This window comes from Silene latifolia, chromosome 11 (genome assembly GCF_048544455.1).
Source record: "Silene latifolia isolate original U9 population chromosome 11, ASM4854445v1, whole genome shotgun sequence".
NCBI classification, from domain to species: domain Eukaryota; kingdom Viridiplantae; phylum Streptophyta; class Magnoliopsida; order Caryophyllales; family Caryophyllaceae; genus Silene; species Silene latifolia.
The window spans coordinates 171,609,056-171,623,874 of NC_133536.1; positions in this window are offsets into that span (position 1 = coordinate 171,609,056).

The following is a 14,819-nucleotide window of genomic DNA, read 5'->3' on the forward strand; positions in this document are numbered from 1 at the left end:
GCTGGCAGAGTGTTTGCACGATCTGACATTTTGGTGGAGAGTTAGGTGATGATACGATTAAGGATAGAATTGGAAATAATGTGAGGTAAACTTTGTTGGTGGAGTTGATATTCGTTATTGGGATGTCAACCAAAGAGAGGAAACAATTATTACATTAAGAAGTGATAGTAAGAGAGAAGCCACATGAACAATGGTACTGTTGTGGTATTGTCACTAGTGGTTAAGGGTGATGATAAATAGGAAAGACAGATATTCTAAAGAGGTTGATTGTTGTAGAGGCCGGATTATTATGTATGGTTGTGAGGGGGTATGAAATATGGTTATAGGAGGCGAGTGTTAGCAGTTGAGTATTAACGATATGGTTACATTTGTCAGGAAGGAGTAGTTATATGAAGGGGAGAATGTGATATGAGGGACATACGAGTTAAACACGGGCGAGAGGTAACCCCTATCAGGAGAAAACTTACGTAATCAGGATTGGCTAGTTACATTTGATTATGGGTCCTTGATATGTGTAAATATTTAAATATTCATAAGGTTGGTATCTGTGATTCCGTGTAATATGCTGCGTTGTAATCTAGTAGAGCAGTTTTAAGAAAGTCCCGTGGTCAAGAAAGTTGTACTGGGTCCGTGTTATGAGATTGTAAAAGTTGCAATGACAATCGATGTGGTTGTTGTGCACTGTGCACAGTAATTCGTGTTGTAATACGAGTATTTTTCGTGTTGTCATAGATTGTTGTTTGTTTACTGCTATTTCCTGTCAGTGTCGGTCAGGGCCTATAGACCGTTGTTTTATTTCCCGATGTTTCTTACCAGTGTCGGATTGGGAGTGAGAATAGAGTATGATATGAAAGAGAGTTGGGTATGGTTCTGTTGTTGTCGTGGTATAGTAATATTCTGTTAATGGGACACAGTTGTGAGAGGTTGTCAGAGTACTTTTGATCTTGTTTTAGATGAGGCATTGGTGGACATAGTTGTGGCAAGAGAACTGTGGAGCATGTGTGGTATTGAACTGGAACTACATGTGGTTTAGCACCTTTTCTTAGGACCGTGAGTACGAAGTTTTGGGACTTAGTATCATGTCAAGTTAAGGGTGAGTTTTGTGGTAATAAAAAAAAGATGAACTTGAGAAGCTAATGTGAGTATGTGTAATATGTTGTGGATTGTGAGCTAAGATCGTGAGATGAATGTATAGGTATATAGAAGTATGTTGTTTTGCGGTAATGTGGAAGAGATGGAGTGGTGGTTATACTGAGGATTTTATGATATATGTTATGTGAGTACAGAATAATTGGAGGCACGGGAACTGTTAGAGAAAGAGAGCCCTGGATATAGGAATGGTTGTAGGTCTTGAGGTTATAGTGTGTTATCGTTGACATACGGTGATAATGAGGTTTGTGGGAGGAATAGCAAAGGACCTAGTATTAGTGAGTTACGAGGACGTAACATTTATCTTAAGAGGAGTAGAAGGGGAAAAGAGAGTTTGATGGTTGTACTATAGTACAATTGGAAGTTTGAGTGTTGGTGTAGAGTAAAGGATGGATTCGTGTTGTGGTTGATTTTATTCCAGGTAATGGCAGTGCTCGTAGTAGTATGATGTTTAAGAGTGTGAGTAAATTTCGATAGTGTTAACGGTTTGTGTGATGATGTTTATGTGTGTGAGTAAACTTCGAGGACGAAGTTCGTTTTAAGGGTGGTAGAATGTAACATTCTGTTTTGATGGTTGATCTTGTCTCGTGGATTGTCTTGGTATCGAGTTTGCTAGTGAGCGTATGGAAGTATGACAGAGCTGGAAATACTTATGTTATGGTTATTCAATAGTACTATGGAGTTAGTATTGGGAGACTATGCTGTAGTTGAGACGATATCGTGAGCCATGTTGTGGAAGGGAGCGTGGTTGGTGGAGTTAGTGTTAGGTGTCCATGTTTTATAGGTTGGGCTGGAACTTCGGGGACGAAGTTATTTTTAAGGAGGGAAGACTGTAATACTACGGTTTTCCTAAGCCTGGTACTCGGTCAAGTAAAGTGTGTCGTGTATCCTGTTTGGCTACTGCCCAGGAACACTCGGCCGAGTATGTGGAATACTCGACCGAGTAGAGGGTACTCGGCCGAGTAAACTCTATACTCGACCGAGTATCCAGTCGGACGAGTGTTTTTCCACGGTTTGATTTGGAGATGGTTAGAATTATATAATACGCGTAATCAGTTTCTAATTACATTTTTACAAAACCTAAACACTCAACAACGCTCTAATCCTCTCCAAATCTCTTCCTATTGTGTGGATCGTTTGTGAGTCTAGTTCACCTTTCCTTGTGACGATTATGTCGGTAAGCCTCTAATTTCCTAAGTTTCATTAATTTGTTTTTAGGGTTTTGCCCTAAATTGTGATTTGGGGGAAAGGGGTTTTGGCATGTGGTAATTGGAATTATGTGATTATTGTGTGTAGGTGACGGTGTCATGAGGAATTGCTATTGATTGCTTGTGTGTGCTTGGATTGCGAAAAGGTAGGGTTTTCCTACTCAGTTACTGTTAATTGATTTAAGAATGTGATTGTATTGTGTATGACTGTTTTCTGCTGATTATCGGAGTGTTGGTGGGGTGGTGGTGGTTGTGACGATGTTGTGATGGTTGTGGTGGAGTCACTTGCGGGAGTGGCTTCACGCCCTAGTTCGCCCTCCGTGGAACCCGTCACGGGAGGGGATGTGCACATTAAGGGACAGGATTATCGCTCGTTGATGAGCGGGATTTTGGTGGGGATTGGCTGTGGTCCCCCACTGGCGGCATGGACTACCTGTTGCGATGGGTAATCTGGCAGGGCTACAGACTTTGGTGTGTAGTCGATTACTATGTGAGATCGGGAGACCGGGGATGGAGGATGATCAGCTGGTTAATTTATGCACTTGTCTTATTTTAGTTATGCAGAACTGACCCCGTTGTTGTTTATAAAATTTGTGGTGATCCATTCGGGGATGGTGAGTGGATTGTGACAGGTGATGGAGTTCTTTAGCTATGGGGCAGTCATGGGGAGTCATCACTCGAGTCTAGATTCCGCCGACAAGAGACCTAGTTTTCATTTATAGTTGTTAGACTTTCACCGTTGTAATTTGGCTTTTGGTTTTGGAGAACATGTAAACTTTATTATTTATACTTGAATAAATAATTTTTGGAATTGGTAACTTTGATATACTAACCTCGGAAAACCGAAATGGTAACATCCTTTCATGCTAGGGTAGTCCTTGGTAAGGTACCTTGGTATGAGGGGGTGTTACACATGTTCATTAATGTGCACATCCCCTCTTGTGGCGGGTTCCACAAAGGGCGAATTAAGGGCGTGAAGCCACTCCCGCAAGTGACTCCACTCAGCCGAGGATGCACCTCGCAAACATCACCAACCATGTCAACTCCAACACCCCATACTCCAATCCACCAACAACAATCAATCAATAATATTAATCATACCAGTTAATCACAAAAATGCATCTTAAATCAATTATACAATCAACTGAGTAGGGAAACAGTACCTTATCGCTAATCCATGAAAGTGCATCCAACAACTAGCTAGGCAAGACTCTGAGGCGTATCCTACAAGTAGTAACCGTACTCTATTACTAGATTACCCCAAAAACCTACTGGAAGATAACGACGAAGCATAAACTTACCTTGAGACGCGGACCGAAGTCGGCAACGATGACATCCCGACTCGATGACTCCAAGCATGAACCATTCCCCCTTCTTGGGTTAGTGTCTAGGCTAAGTGAAGGAGTATAAAGGTGGGTGATAGGTAGGATATATATATATATATATATATATAGAGAGAGAGAGAGAGAGAGAGAGAGAGAGAGAGAGAGAGAGAGAGAGATTAGGGTTAAAAAGATAAAGGAACTGTCAAAAAATGAAATAAGGTTTACAATCTTGTGTTTTATAATAACGCGTTAACAGACATGATACTCGGTAGAGTATATTCATACTCAACCGAGTAAGCCATACTCGGTCGAGTGTTCCCACTACTCGGCCGAGTAGCCTCTACTAGGTCGAGCAAACCATCACGTAGGTCTCCTATCCTTTCCCATATCCCTTGCTACGGGTCTCCCCTGGTCAAATGGTCAGTCAACAGGTCCTTAAACAGGGCGGGTATTACAGTCTTCCCCCCTTAAAAGGAAGTTCGTCCCCGAAGTTCGTCCCACACCTCCCAACACAACGTACAAGGCACCTAAGGAAAGACCTATCGCTCCTACGATGACGAACACCCAAATAAGTTTAAGGCGCATATGACATTAGGTTATAAACCTATTTTGACATAGTTTCGTCAACTACAGACTCACTATACTGTTATTGTATACAACCATCGAGTTAATTACGTAACAGAGTTGGACTTCAAAGGTACATATTACATAAGTTTGTAATAACTTAGAGACTTGAAAGTTAAAACAAAGGTGAAACATACAAGAACTTTGTCAACTTGTTAGGACTTTTACCGCGATGTTATCTACTCCTCTAAAAAGGAACTTCGTCCCCGAATTTCATTCCACCCCTCGGACCAAACTCATAAATGTGCAAAGAATCAACAACATCGAGCATATATCACGTTGCGTGATAATTACGACACGCCTGTAATGTAAGTAAACAACCATCACATTCATGTAAAGAAAATAGGCACATGCAACATGGACAAAGAGATGTAAATTGTACGTATGGAAACCATGACGATACCATTACCATTCCTGCACCCCTTTTCGGTTCTTATATCACGAATACCATCTCAACACTGATTTCGACCGTGTATCGCTACCATATAAGCAAGGCTCATATCATGAACACTTAATCTCGATACTAGGACACTGAAACATGCATACATAAAAAGGTAGATACCCAACTGCATTCTATAACAAATTTAAATCACGCGGGATGTAATGTCCAGATACTCGGTCAAGTATCGAGGAGTACTCGGTCGAGTATGCGATACTCGGCCGAGTATAAGTATGGCCGATTTTTCCAGAGCAAAATGCGATTTCCGGAATTCCATACACATGATGCGTGCATTTTATATAGACTTTTTGTATCATATTTGCATGCATCTCTATGCATTTTGTGTAGTGTTTAGCTACAAATGTCCCCCGAATTATCTACTTTGGTTTGTCTTGTATTATTTACAGGTATGAACCGGAAAGGAGCATAATCAAGCTTAATACATGTCCCTATGCATGCATTTAGGAGATGAGTTGAGTCGGAGCTTGAAGACTACTATTTTGAGATGCGCAAAGAAGTAAGACAGCTAGGCGAGCAAAGGAAGAACTTCAAATTATTAATGCTTAATTTGAAGAGCCCTATATCGAGTTCTACAACGTTTTTTCAGGTGATTCCAATTGGAGATGAAGGCTTGTCCTCTTAGCTTTCCAACGCTACTGGAAACGCTCTGTTTTCCCGAGTAACGAAAAAATGGCAGCCGTTTGAAGTTCAGTGCGCAAAGCAGGAATTGTGCGCTGGAAAGTACTCGATCGGGTATAGTGTTCGATCGACTCCTTTTTCTACTCGATTGAATGTGCCTTTTTGATAAGTGTTCGATCGAGTACCTAAAGTACTCGATCGAGAAGTTTTAGCTTGGATTTGTTCGATCGAGTGATATAGAGTTGCTCGATCGAGTGACTAGCATATATATTCGGAATTTTTATCCCGTGTTAGGTTTATTTTTATGTAACAATCACTTCCCTATATAAAAGAAGTCGTCATTAGGTCATAATCATCTCTACACATTCTTAATTACTCTTAATCTCTAGAACTTTGCTCTTAATCACGGCTACTTGTTCTTTACGCCGGATTTGCTTTATTGTAATCTTTCTCTTCTTTTAATCTTAATCTAATACTTTATTTCTCTTAATCCTTGTTCTATTATTCTTTTGTTATTGATTTGTTTAGTTTATACTTAATCTTATTCTCTCTATTATGTCTTTTCTTGGTATGCTTATGTTTATTGTTATTGATTTCAAGAACATGAGTAGCTAATCTCCTTATGTTAGGACTAGGGGATCCATGGTAGAATTGTGACGATGTAGCGAATAGATTAGATAATTTACATGTGAGAATCTGTCCCCATAGCAATATAACTATAACACCAATTTAGTTGAGTGCACGCTTCTAAATTATATTCATCTGGTAAATTTTGTTCTTGGATCGGAAGATTGGAATAAACAGACCTGCTATGAACAGTAGACTACCCTAATGAGGATGAAAGTTAAGTTAGTGGAATTCTAGGGTGGATAGCGGACCGGAAGGACCTTTCCCTTGCCCTTCTCACATTAGATTGTCTAGGCTATTTGAAATTGAGTCGATAGATTATCATGGTGAACCGAAATCCTGATATACTCTCTCTTATCTGATCACTTTTATCACATTTTCTTACTTTAATTGCTCTTACTTTATTTCTCTTACCCTTAACCCTTTAGTAGTTTAGAAAACCAATAAAAAACCCCCATTTGTGACCTAGATAGACGGACTACAAATAGATACCTTGCCTCCTTGTGGAGATCGACCCTACTTATCACTAGCTTCTGTTAGTATATTTAGGTATTTATTTTTGGTACAGAAACGACCGTATCAAATTTTGGCACCGTTGCCGGGGAGGCAATTAACCTGTTTATCTGTTCATTTTCGTTTGTCTTGCGCCTCAAGGGATTTATTCCTTAAGGCAGTTCTTATCTTTTTCCTTTAGTGTTGTTTTGATAGGTCCTACAGGTCCTACCTAGACAGGATTCTAGGAGAAAGATCGTCAAAGAGAAGGCTTGAGTACCTTTGATTCTTCTGCCAAGATGTCTAGCGTCTCCAGAATTATAGCACAGTTTGAAGCTCAGAATGCAAGATCTGACCAGCTGGAGAATAGACGATCTTGGGGTAGTCCACCTCAGTCCCATATTACGGCGCATCAGGTGGTCCATTGTAAGAGATGTGGTGATGTGGGGAACGATGCTGTTACTTGTTATGCGGAGAATGACCGAGTCTATGCCTATCGGCAGTATAGACAAGGTCATTATGGTTCTCAAAGTGGGGGTTACCCAAATTATTCCCCACTTCCGCCGCAGAATTACTATGTGCCGCCACATCCGATTCAGCAGCAAGGCTTTCAAAGGCCTTCATTTTCTTTTCCGCCAGAGCAAGTTCCTCTCTCCACTATCAACAAGGAAGAGATTGCTGAATTGATATCTTTAGTGAAGGCACTTGCTCTACTAGTGCAAGAAACTGCGTAAGCTAGAGATGCTTCTATCAAGAGACTTGAGACTCAATTGGCTCAAGTATCTGCCGAGCAAGATGCTGATATGTATGACTCGGAAATTGATGATATTGTCGAAAATGAAGCATCAAACGAAGACTTCATTGCTGTTCCGTATGAAAAATTCGATCAAGCTAGCTTCAGTATTCGATCGTATGACTTATTCGAGGAGGAGCTCGATCGAACACATTCTTTTATTCGATCGAATAGTTTATTCGAGGAGGAACTAGATCGTACAGTTGTAGAGACTGTTCGATCGAGCATTGCTGAGGAAAAAGACCTTGATCGAACAGTCGAGCAGTTTGGGTGAAGAAAGCTTTCGATCGAATTTATTAGCTATGGACAATGTTGATTCGTCATTCATGCCTATTAAGTATGACGTTAAGAAGATAAATGAAGACCAATCCTATCCGACTAGAGGTATTGCTATTCCTTTAGTTGATTCCGATAAGATTCTTTCTATTCCTTCCGTTAAATCATTTACTGCTGTTGATTTAACGCCTACGCCCCAGTTTGGGAGCAAGTTGGAGGAATGTCGCCGTGTTTCTTCTTATACAGGTCTTGACAAGTTAGAAGACCCGGGAGGAGGATTTGAAGGATTTATCCCGCGTAAGAAGAAGGCGCGAGAGAAGGCCAATAGTGACGTCTATGATGCTGTAAAGAGCCGCTATTTTTCCGTTGCTGTGCTGTGTAGGCCGGAAGTAAAGCTGATGGACGCTGAAGCGACTGCATCCAGTCAGAAGCTTAGTGGTGGGCCATTAATTTTTGTTGGCGGATGAAGAAAGGAAGGTCGAGCTGGGACCTGTCTGAAACTAGCGCTGACCGGGAGGCAACCCGGAGTTTAAAACTTTTTGTTTGGATTTTTAAACATTTTAGTTTTTCTTGTGTGCTTAATAATTAGCTTTCTCGACTTTAGATTGCGAAACAATTTTGGACTTGGTTTTTGGTCGAAATTTGTAGCCTGCAGGACCATTCGATCGAGTAATTCTGTTCTTCGATCAAACACTTTAGAAGATGATTGTACTCGATCGAATATTATGTCTTCTCGATCGAGTATCACGAGTAGACCTGTTTTGTGTTGCTTCGTGTGACGCTGTTCTGGAGCTGTTTATGACCTCCCATGTTGCTGGCTGGTTTGGGGAGGTCCCTTCTTCGCGTAATCTTGTAAGTTTTCCGCATCTTCTCTCTCCTTTTTAGTTTGCATTTCCTTTCCCTATTTTTGAGTACAATGAGGGCATTGTACGGTTTGGTTTGGGGAGGTTATGCATCCATATCTGTGTCTGCATGTTGTTTTTATTGCATTTCTGTTATCACGTTTAATTTCTGTATGCATTGTTGTTCATTTTTTTATAAAATTCAAAAATCTCATAAAATTCAAAATCCCATAAAAATACAAAAAATATTCGAAAAATTCAAAAAAATTCACGTTTATTTTAGCATATAGTCGAGTCGGAACGGTGGATTTCTATGATGAAATTGCACTACATTTGTCCTTTTGCTTAAGCCTTGCACAATTTAATATCTTTTAGGATTGTCTTATTGTATATCTATGAGTTTATGTTAAAATTTAGCTGAACAAATAGACTTGACCTGAAATTTTGGCAAATTACTTATAATTTCTAAGATTTAGAGCCCTATAAGCTGGTGTCATTTATGACCGGTTTCATGTAGGATTGTGAGTAGTATACTCCTTGCATAACATGTTCATATTTCGCACATTTATGAAATTCAATTGCTTTTTGCCTGCATACATTCGGGTTAGTGGTTGGTGTCACATGCAGGGAGGTGCTTACATTTCCTTTTCTTCTATTTTTACCCATAAACTCCACATTTAGCCAAATTTGCCTTTTTGACCCTTAACTACATCCCAAATTTAGTATGCCTTGTAAAGCAAATTTAGTGTATGTTTTTGCGGTATATATTTTATTGATCCAAATTTGGTTTGTATTATATTGATTTGGAGTTGGTAGAAAATAAAAAAAGAGGGTGATGAAAAAAAAAGAAGAAATCAAGAATTGAAAAAAAAAGAAAAACGCGAATAAAAAGAAAAAAAAAGAGAAACCGAGAAAGAAGAAGAAAAAGAAAAAAAAAAAGATGTTTGATTGTTGACGGTTTCACTCCTATGCTTTATTTATATCTATTGAGGAGTATGTTCAGTTCAGTTTGGTGAGTTTGAATGCCAAATATGGGTATTGTGCTTAATTTTGATGGATTAGAAATGGACATGTTCCATTTGGTTCTGTTCAGGTACTAGCTTGGCCTCCTATACCCTCACATTTCCAAAAATGTTTTGCCTTTTCTTACCCATTGCCTCACTAAACCATACTTTTGTAAGCCTTCAGCTGTGACAGACCTTGTTTGGTTGGAATGTAAGTACGGTAGTTAGAATTGTCTATCATATTAGCTGCATGAATGTTTATGTGGGTCGTAGTTTAGGTGAGCGACTAATTTTCTTCCTCTCTTACATTCATCTGCTTACCCTTTGCTTCATGAGAAAAGAGTGACCCGTGACAGTCCATTATCAAAGGTCTTGGAAGGTCAATAGTTCAGCTTTATTATAAACATCCTACAACTCATTTGCATTTGACATTTTTGCTATAAGTGTTAGTTAGCTGCATTAAATCGGTTTAAGTGGCCATTTGTAGCTAGCTCTGAGCTTTTTTTTTTCCGTTCCATTAGTTTGCATATAGTTTGCTTGGGGACAAGCAAAGGTTTGGTTTGGGGAAGTTTGATGCGTTCATTTTATATAGACTTTTTGTATCATATTTGCACGCATCTCTATGCATTTTGTGTAGTGTTTAGCTACAAATGTCCCCCGAATTGTCTACTTTGGTTTGTCTTATATTATTTACAGATATGAACCGAAAAGGAGCATAATCAAGCTTAATACATGTCCCTATGCATGCATTTAGGAGATGAGTTGAGTCGGAGCTTGAAGACTACTATTTTGAGATGCGCAAAGAAGTAAGACAACTAGGCGAGCAAAGGAAGAACTTCAAATTATTAGTGCCTAGTTTTAAGAGCCATATCTCGAGTTATACAATATATTTTCAGGTGATTCCAATTGGAGATGAAAGCTTGTTCTCTTAGCTTTCCAACGCCACTGGAAACGCTCTGTTTGCCCAAGTAACGAAAAAATGACAGCTGTTTGAAGTTCAGTGCGCAAAGCAGGAATTGTGCGCTGGAAAGTACTCGATCGAGTACTATAGTGTTCGATCGACTCCTTTTTGTACTCGATCGAATGTGCCTTTTTGAAAAGTGTTCGATCGAGTACCTAAATTACTCGATCGAGAGGTTTTAGCTTGGATTTGTTCGATTGAGTGATATAGAGTTGCTCGATCGAGTGACTAGCATATATACTCAGGATTTTTATCCCGTGTTAGGTTTATTTTTATGTTAACAATCACTTCCCTATATAAAGGAAGTCGTCATTTGGTCATAATCATCTATACACACTCTTAATTACTCTTAATCTCTGGAACTTTGCTCTTAATCACGGCTACTTGTTATATACGCCAGATTTGCTTTATTGTAATCTTTCTCTTCTTTTAATCTTAATCTAATACTTTATTTCTCTTAATCCTTGTTCTATTATTCTTTTGTTATTGATTTGTTTAGTTTATACTTAATCTTATTCTCTCTATTATGTCTTTTCTTGGTATGCTTATGTTTATTGTTATTGATTTCAAGAACATGAGTAGCTAATCTCCTTATGTTAGGACTAGGGGATCCATGGTAGAATTGTGACGATGTAGCGAATAGATTAGATAATTGACATGTGAGAATCTGTCCCCATAGCAATATAACTATAACACCAATTTAGTTGAGTGCACGCTTCTAAATTATATTAATCTGGTAAATTTTGTTCTTGGATCGGAAGATTGGAATAAACAGACCTGCTATGAACAGTAGACTGCCCTAATGAGGACGAAAGTTAAGTTAGTGGAATTCTAGGGTGGATAGCGGACCGGAAGGTCCTTTCCCATGCCCTTCTCATAGTAGATTGTCTAGGCTATTTGCAATTGAGTCGATAGATTACTATGGTGAACCGAAATCCTGATATACTCTCTCTTATCTGATCACTTTTATCACATTTTCTTACTTTATTTCTCTTACCCTTAACCCATTAGTAGTTTAGAAAACCAATAAAAAACCCCCATTTGTGACCTAGATAGAGGGACTACAAATAGATACCTTGCCTCCCTGTGGAGATCGACCCTACTTATCACTAGCTTCTGTTAGTATATTTAGGTATTTATTTTTGGTACAGAAACGACCGTATCAAATTTTGGCACCGTTGCCGGGGAGGCAATTGGCCTGTTTATCTGTTCATTTTCGTCTGTCTTGCGCCTCAAGGGATTTATTCCTTAAGGCAGTTCTTATCTTTTTCCTTTAGTGTTGTTTTGATAGGTCCTACAGGTCCTACCTAGACAGGATTCTAGGAGAAAGATCGTCAAAGGGAAGGCTTGAGTACCTTTGATTCTTCTGCCAAGATGTCTAGCGTCTCCAGAATTATAGCACAGTTTGAAGCTCAGAATGCAAGATCTGACCAGCTGGAGAATAGACGATCTTAGGGTAGTCCACTTCAGTCCCATATTACGGCGCGGCAGGTGGTCCATTGTAAGAGATGTGGTGATGTGGGGAACGATGCTGTTACTTGTTATGCGGAGAATGACCGAGTCTATGCCTATCGGCAGTATAGACAAGGTCGTTATGGTTCTCAAAGTGGGGGTTACCCAAATTATTCCCCACTTCCGCCGCAGAATTACTATGTGCCGCCACTGTAACATTCCGTTTGATGTTTATGTAGTTGGTTATGTATGGAGTTAGTGTCGGGAGAGTTTATGATGTAGTTGATATGACATCGTGAGCGAGGTGTGGAGGTAGGAATAGTTGGTAGAGTTGGTGTTAAGAGTTCATGGTTTCATGTTTTGTAAGTTGGGGGTTTTGTTTTGAGTTCTTAGTAGCTTTGTTGCGTCTTGACCGAGTTAGTATGTTTGTTTTTATGTATGGGTTGAACTTCGGGGACGAAGTTCTTTTTAAGGAGGGAAGACTGTAATACTACGGTTTTATGAGTCTCTGGGTACTCTATCGAGTAGGCCTTACTCTGTCGAGTAAGGGTGTGTTGCATTTTAAAATAGTTTCTGACATGTTGGGTACTCGATCGAGTAACGTAGATACTCGATCGAGTAAGGGGGCACTCGATCGAGTACCTTAGCTACTCGATCGAGTAGCCGGTTTACGGGGAATGATTTGACGGGTTTTGCTAATAACGCGAGTTTGATATAAAAGGTTTCCGTCAGTTTATTTAATCACTTTTAACCTTTCTAAACCCTTCAAAAGAAAAAGGAGTTACGTAGTTCTCTCTCGTCGCGTTGTTGGCAAATCCCCAAGGCTAGGAGTGTCGGATCATCTTGTTCTTTGCATCATAGTGTTCCTTGCGTCAAGGGTAAGATCTAAATACCAATTTTATACTGTTTCTTTGAGTTTGTTTAAAACCCTAATTGGGTAGATTTGGGGGTTTTGGGAGGGTTATGTTGATTAGGTGATAATTGTATGATTATGTGTATAGGAGAAGGGTTCGTAGAGGAAAGGTTTTGAGACAGCTGCTAGATCGTCTGATGTTTGTGTTGCATTCAAGGTAGGGTTTCCCTACTCAGTATTAATTACATAATGTGTGGTGATTGTGCTGTAATTAGTGATTGTTGATTGATTCAGACGGTTGTGATTGTATATTGTTGATTGATTCAAACGGTTGTTGATGTTGTATTGTGATTGCTGATTGTTTGTCTCTGGTTCTCGAGATGCGTTCTCGGCTGAGTGGAGTCACTTGTGGGCATGGATTCACGCCCTAGTTTCGCCCTCCGTGGAACCCGCCACGGGAGGGGATGTGCACATTAATGGGACACGGTTATCGCTTGGTATGATGAGGCGGGCTTAGGTGGGAACGGCTGCGGTCCCCCATCGCGCGGGGTGGGTCCAGGTGGACGATCGGTGAGAGATTGATGGGAGTGGTGTGATTGTGTGTGTGTGACCGTTTGAGCTGTGTTGTTTGTTGTGTTGTTGGATTATATAAATTGTGTGATTAGTACGACCCGTTTAAATGTTTTAAAAACTGTGGTGATCAATTCGGGGTGGTGAGCGATTATTGAGCGGTATGATATGACGCGTATGGGATAGCTGGGATGAGTCATCACGTGGGTTAGAAGTCTTCCGCCGTGTCGACGATGTTTTATAGCTTTGATAGTTTTAGCAGTAGACCGTCTGAGAATCTTGTATTTCTTTTTATCAGTTTGGAATTGCTATGTAATCACTTTAAACATTATTTACTTTTAAGTATGTTTCGTTATTGTCTTATGATTATCATTGCCTCGGAAAACCGAGATGGTGGCATCCTTATACCTGAGTGGTCCTGGTAAGGCACTTGGAGTATGGGGGTGTTACAAATGGTATCAGAGCGACGATCCTGAAACCTGTAACCAATGAATTTAATGAATATAGGGAGTCAAATAAAATGAACCCGGGGTAAAAGTTATAGGAGCTAATGCAAAGACTTGGGAGACGTCCTAAAGTCGCGAACTCGCCCTACAATTTTGAACCGGTCACCATGGGATATGAGTCGGGATCGCTATGTGTTTATCTTGTGAATTGTGTACCTATATGGTGAAGTGTGGCATGAATCAGTGGATGTATGTATGTGGATAATGGGGAATGTGTAGAAAACATGGTGATGATGTGATTTCGTAAGTTATTGATTGAAAGCATGATAGTTGTTTTACGATATGGAATTATAGAAATACGGAAAGAAAATTTGTTTGATTTGAGTTATACATAGAGTTATGTATACATATATGTTGTTGGTAGTGTTGTACGAGTTTATATAGCTGAAAGTTTGAGTAAGAGCATGAATAATTGGTGGAAAAGATGATAATTGTTGCATGATAATATGATATTTTTTTTTATAACGCATGTTGTATGATGGAAGAGATTTTATAAGGTCGTTATGCTAGTAACATGTGAATATGATACTTGATGTCATATAATTGTGATTTTGTTTACGTAAAGTTATATAATAAAAACATGTGGGTAATATGTGATTGGTAAGTTGAATGATATATATGCATCGAGTTATTTGTTGCTTGGCTTTTGAAGTTAGTAACATGTGGTTAGGGATACTGGTTTTATGAGCATCGAGTTGTTTTTGTTTACCATGTTGTCGTTTAAGTTGTTGGGAAGTAAAATCAAGTAGTTGTGTTTTCAATTATAGGGAGGTTGTCTTTAAACTGTTATAACTTGAGATTCATAAATGATTTTAATGTGATTCTAATTGGAGGTGATATCTTATTCTTTTACGATTCTAACGATAGGTCACACGCCCAAAACGACCAAGTAATGAGTGAGTTATGACTGTTTTACGAAAATTGGACAGTGCTGAGAATTGGGGTACTCGATCGAGTAGCTTTGGTACTCGATCGAGTAAGGGGGAACTCGATCGAGTACGTTAGTTACTCGATCGAGTAGCCCTGGTGATTTGTTTTACGTGCTTCTGATCTTCACCT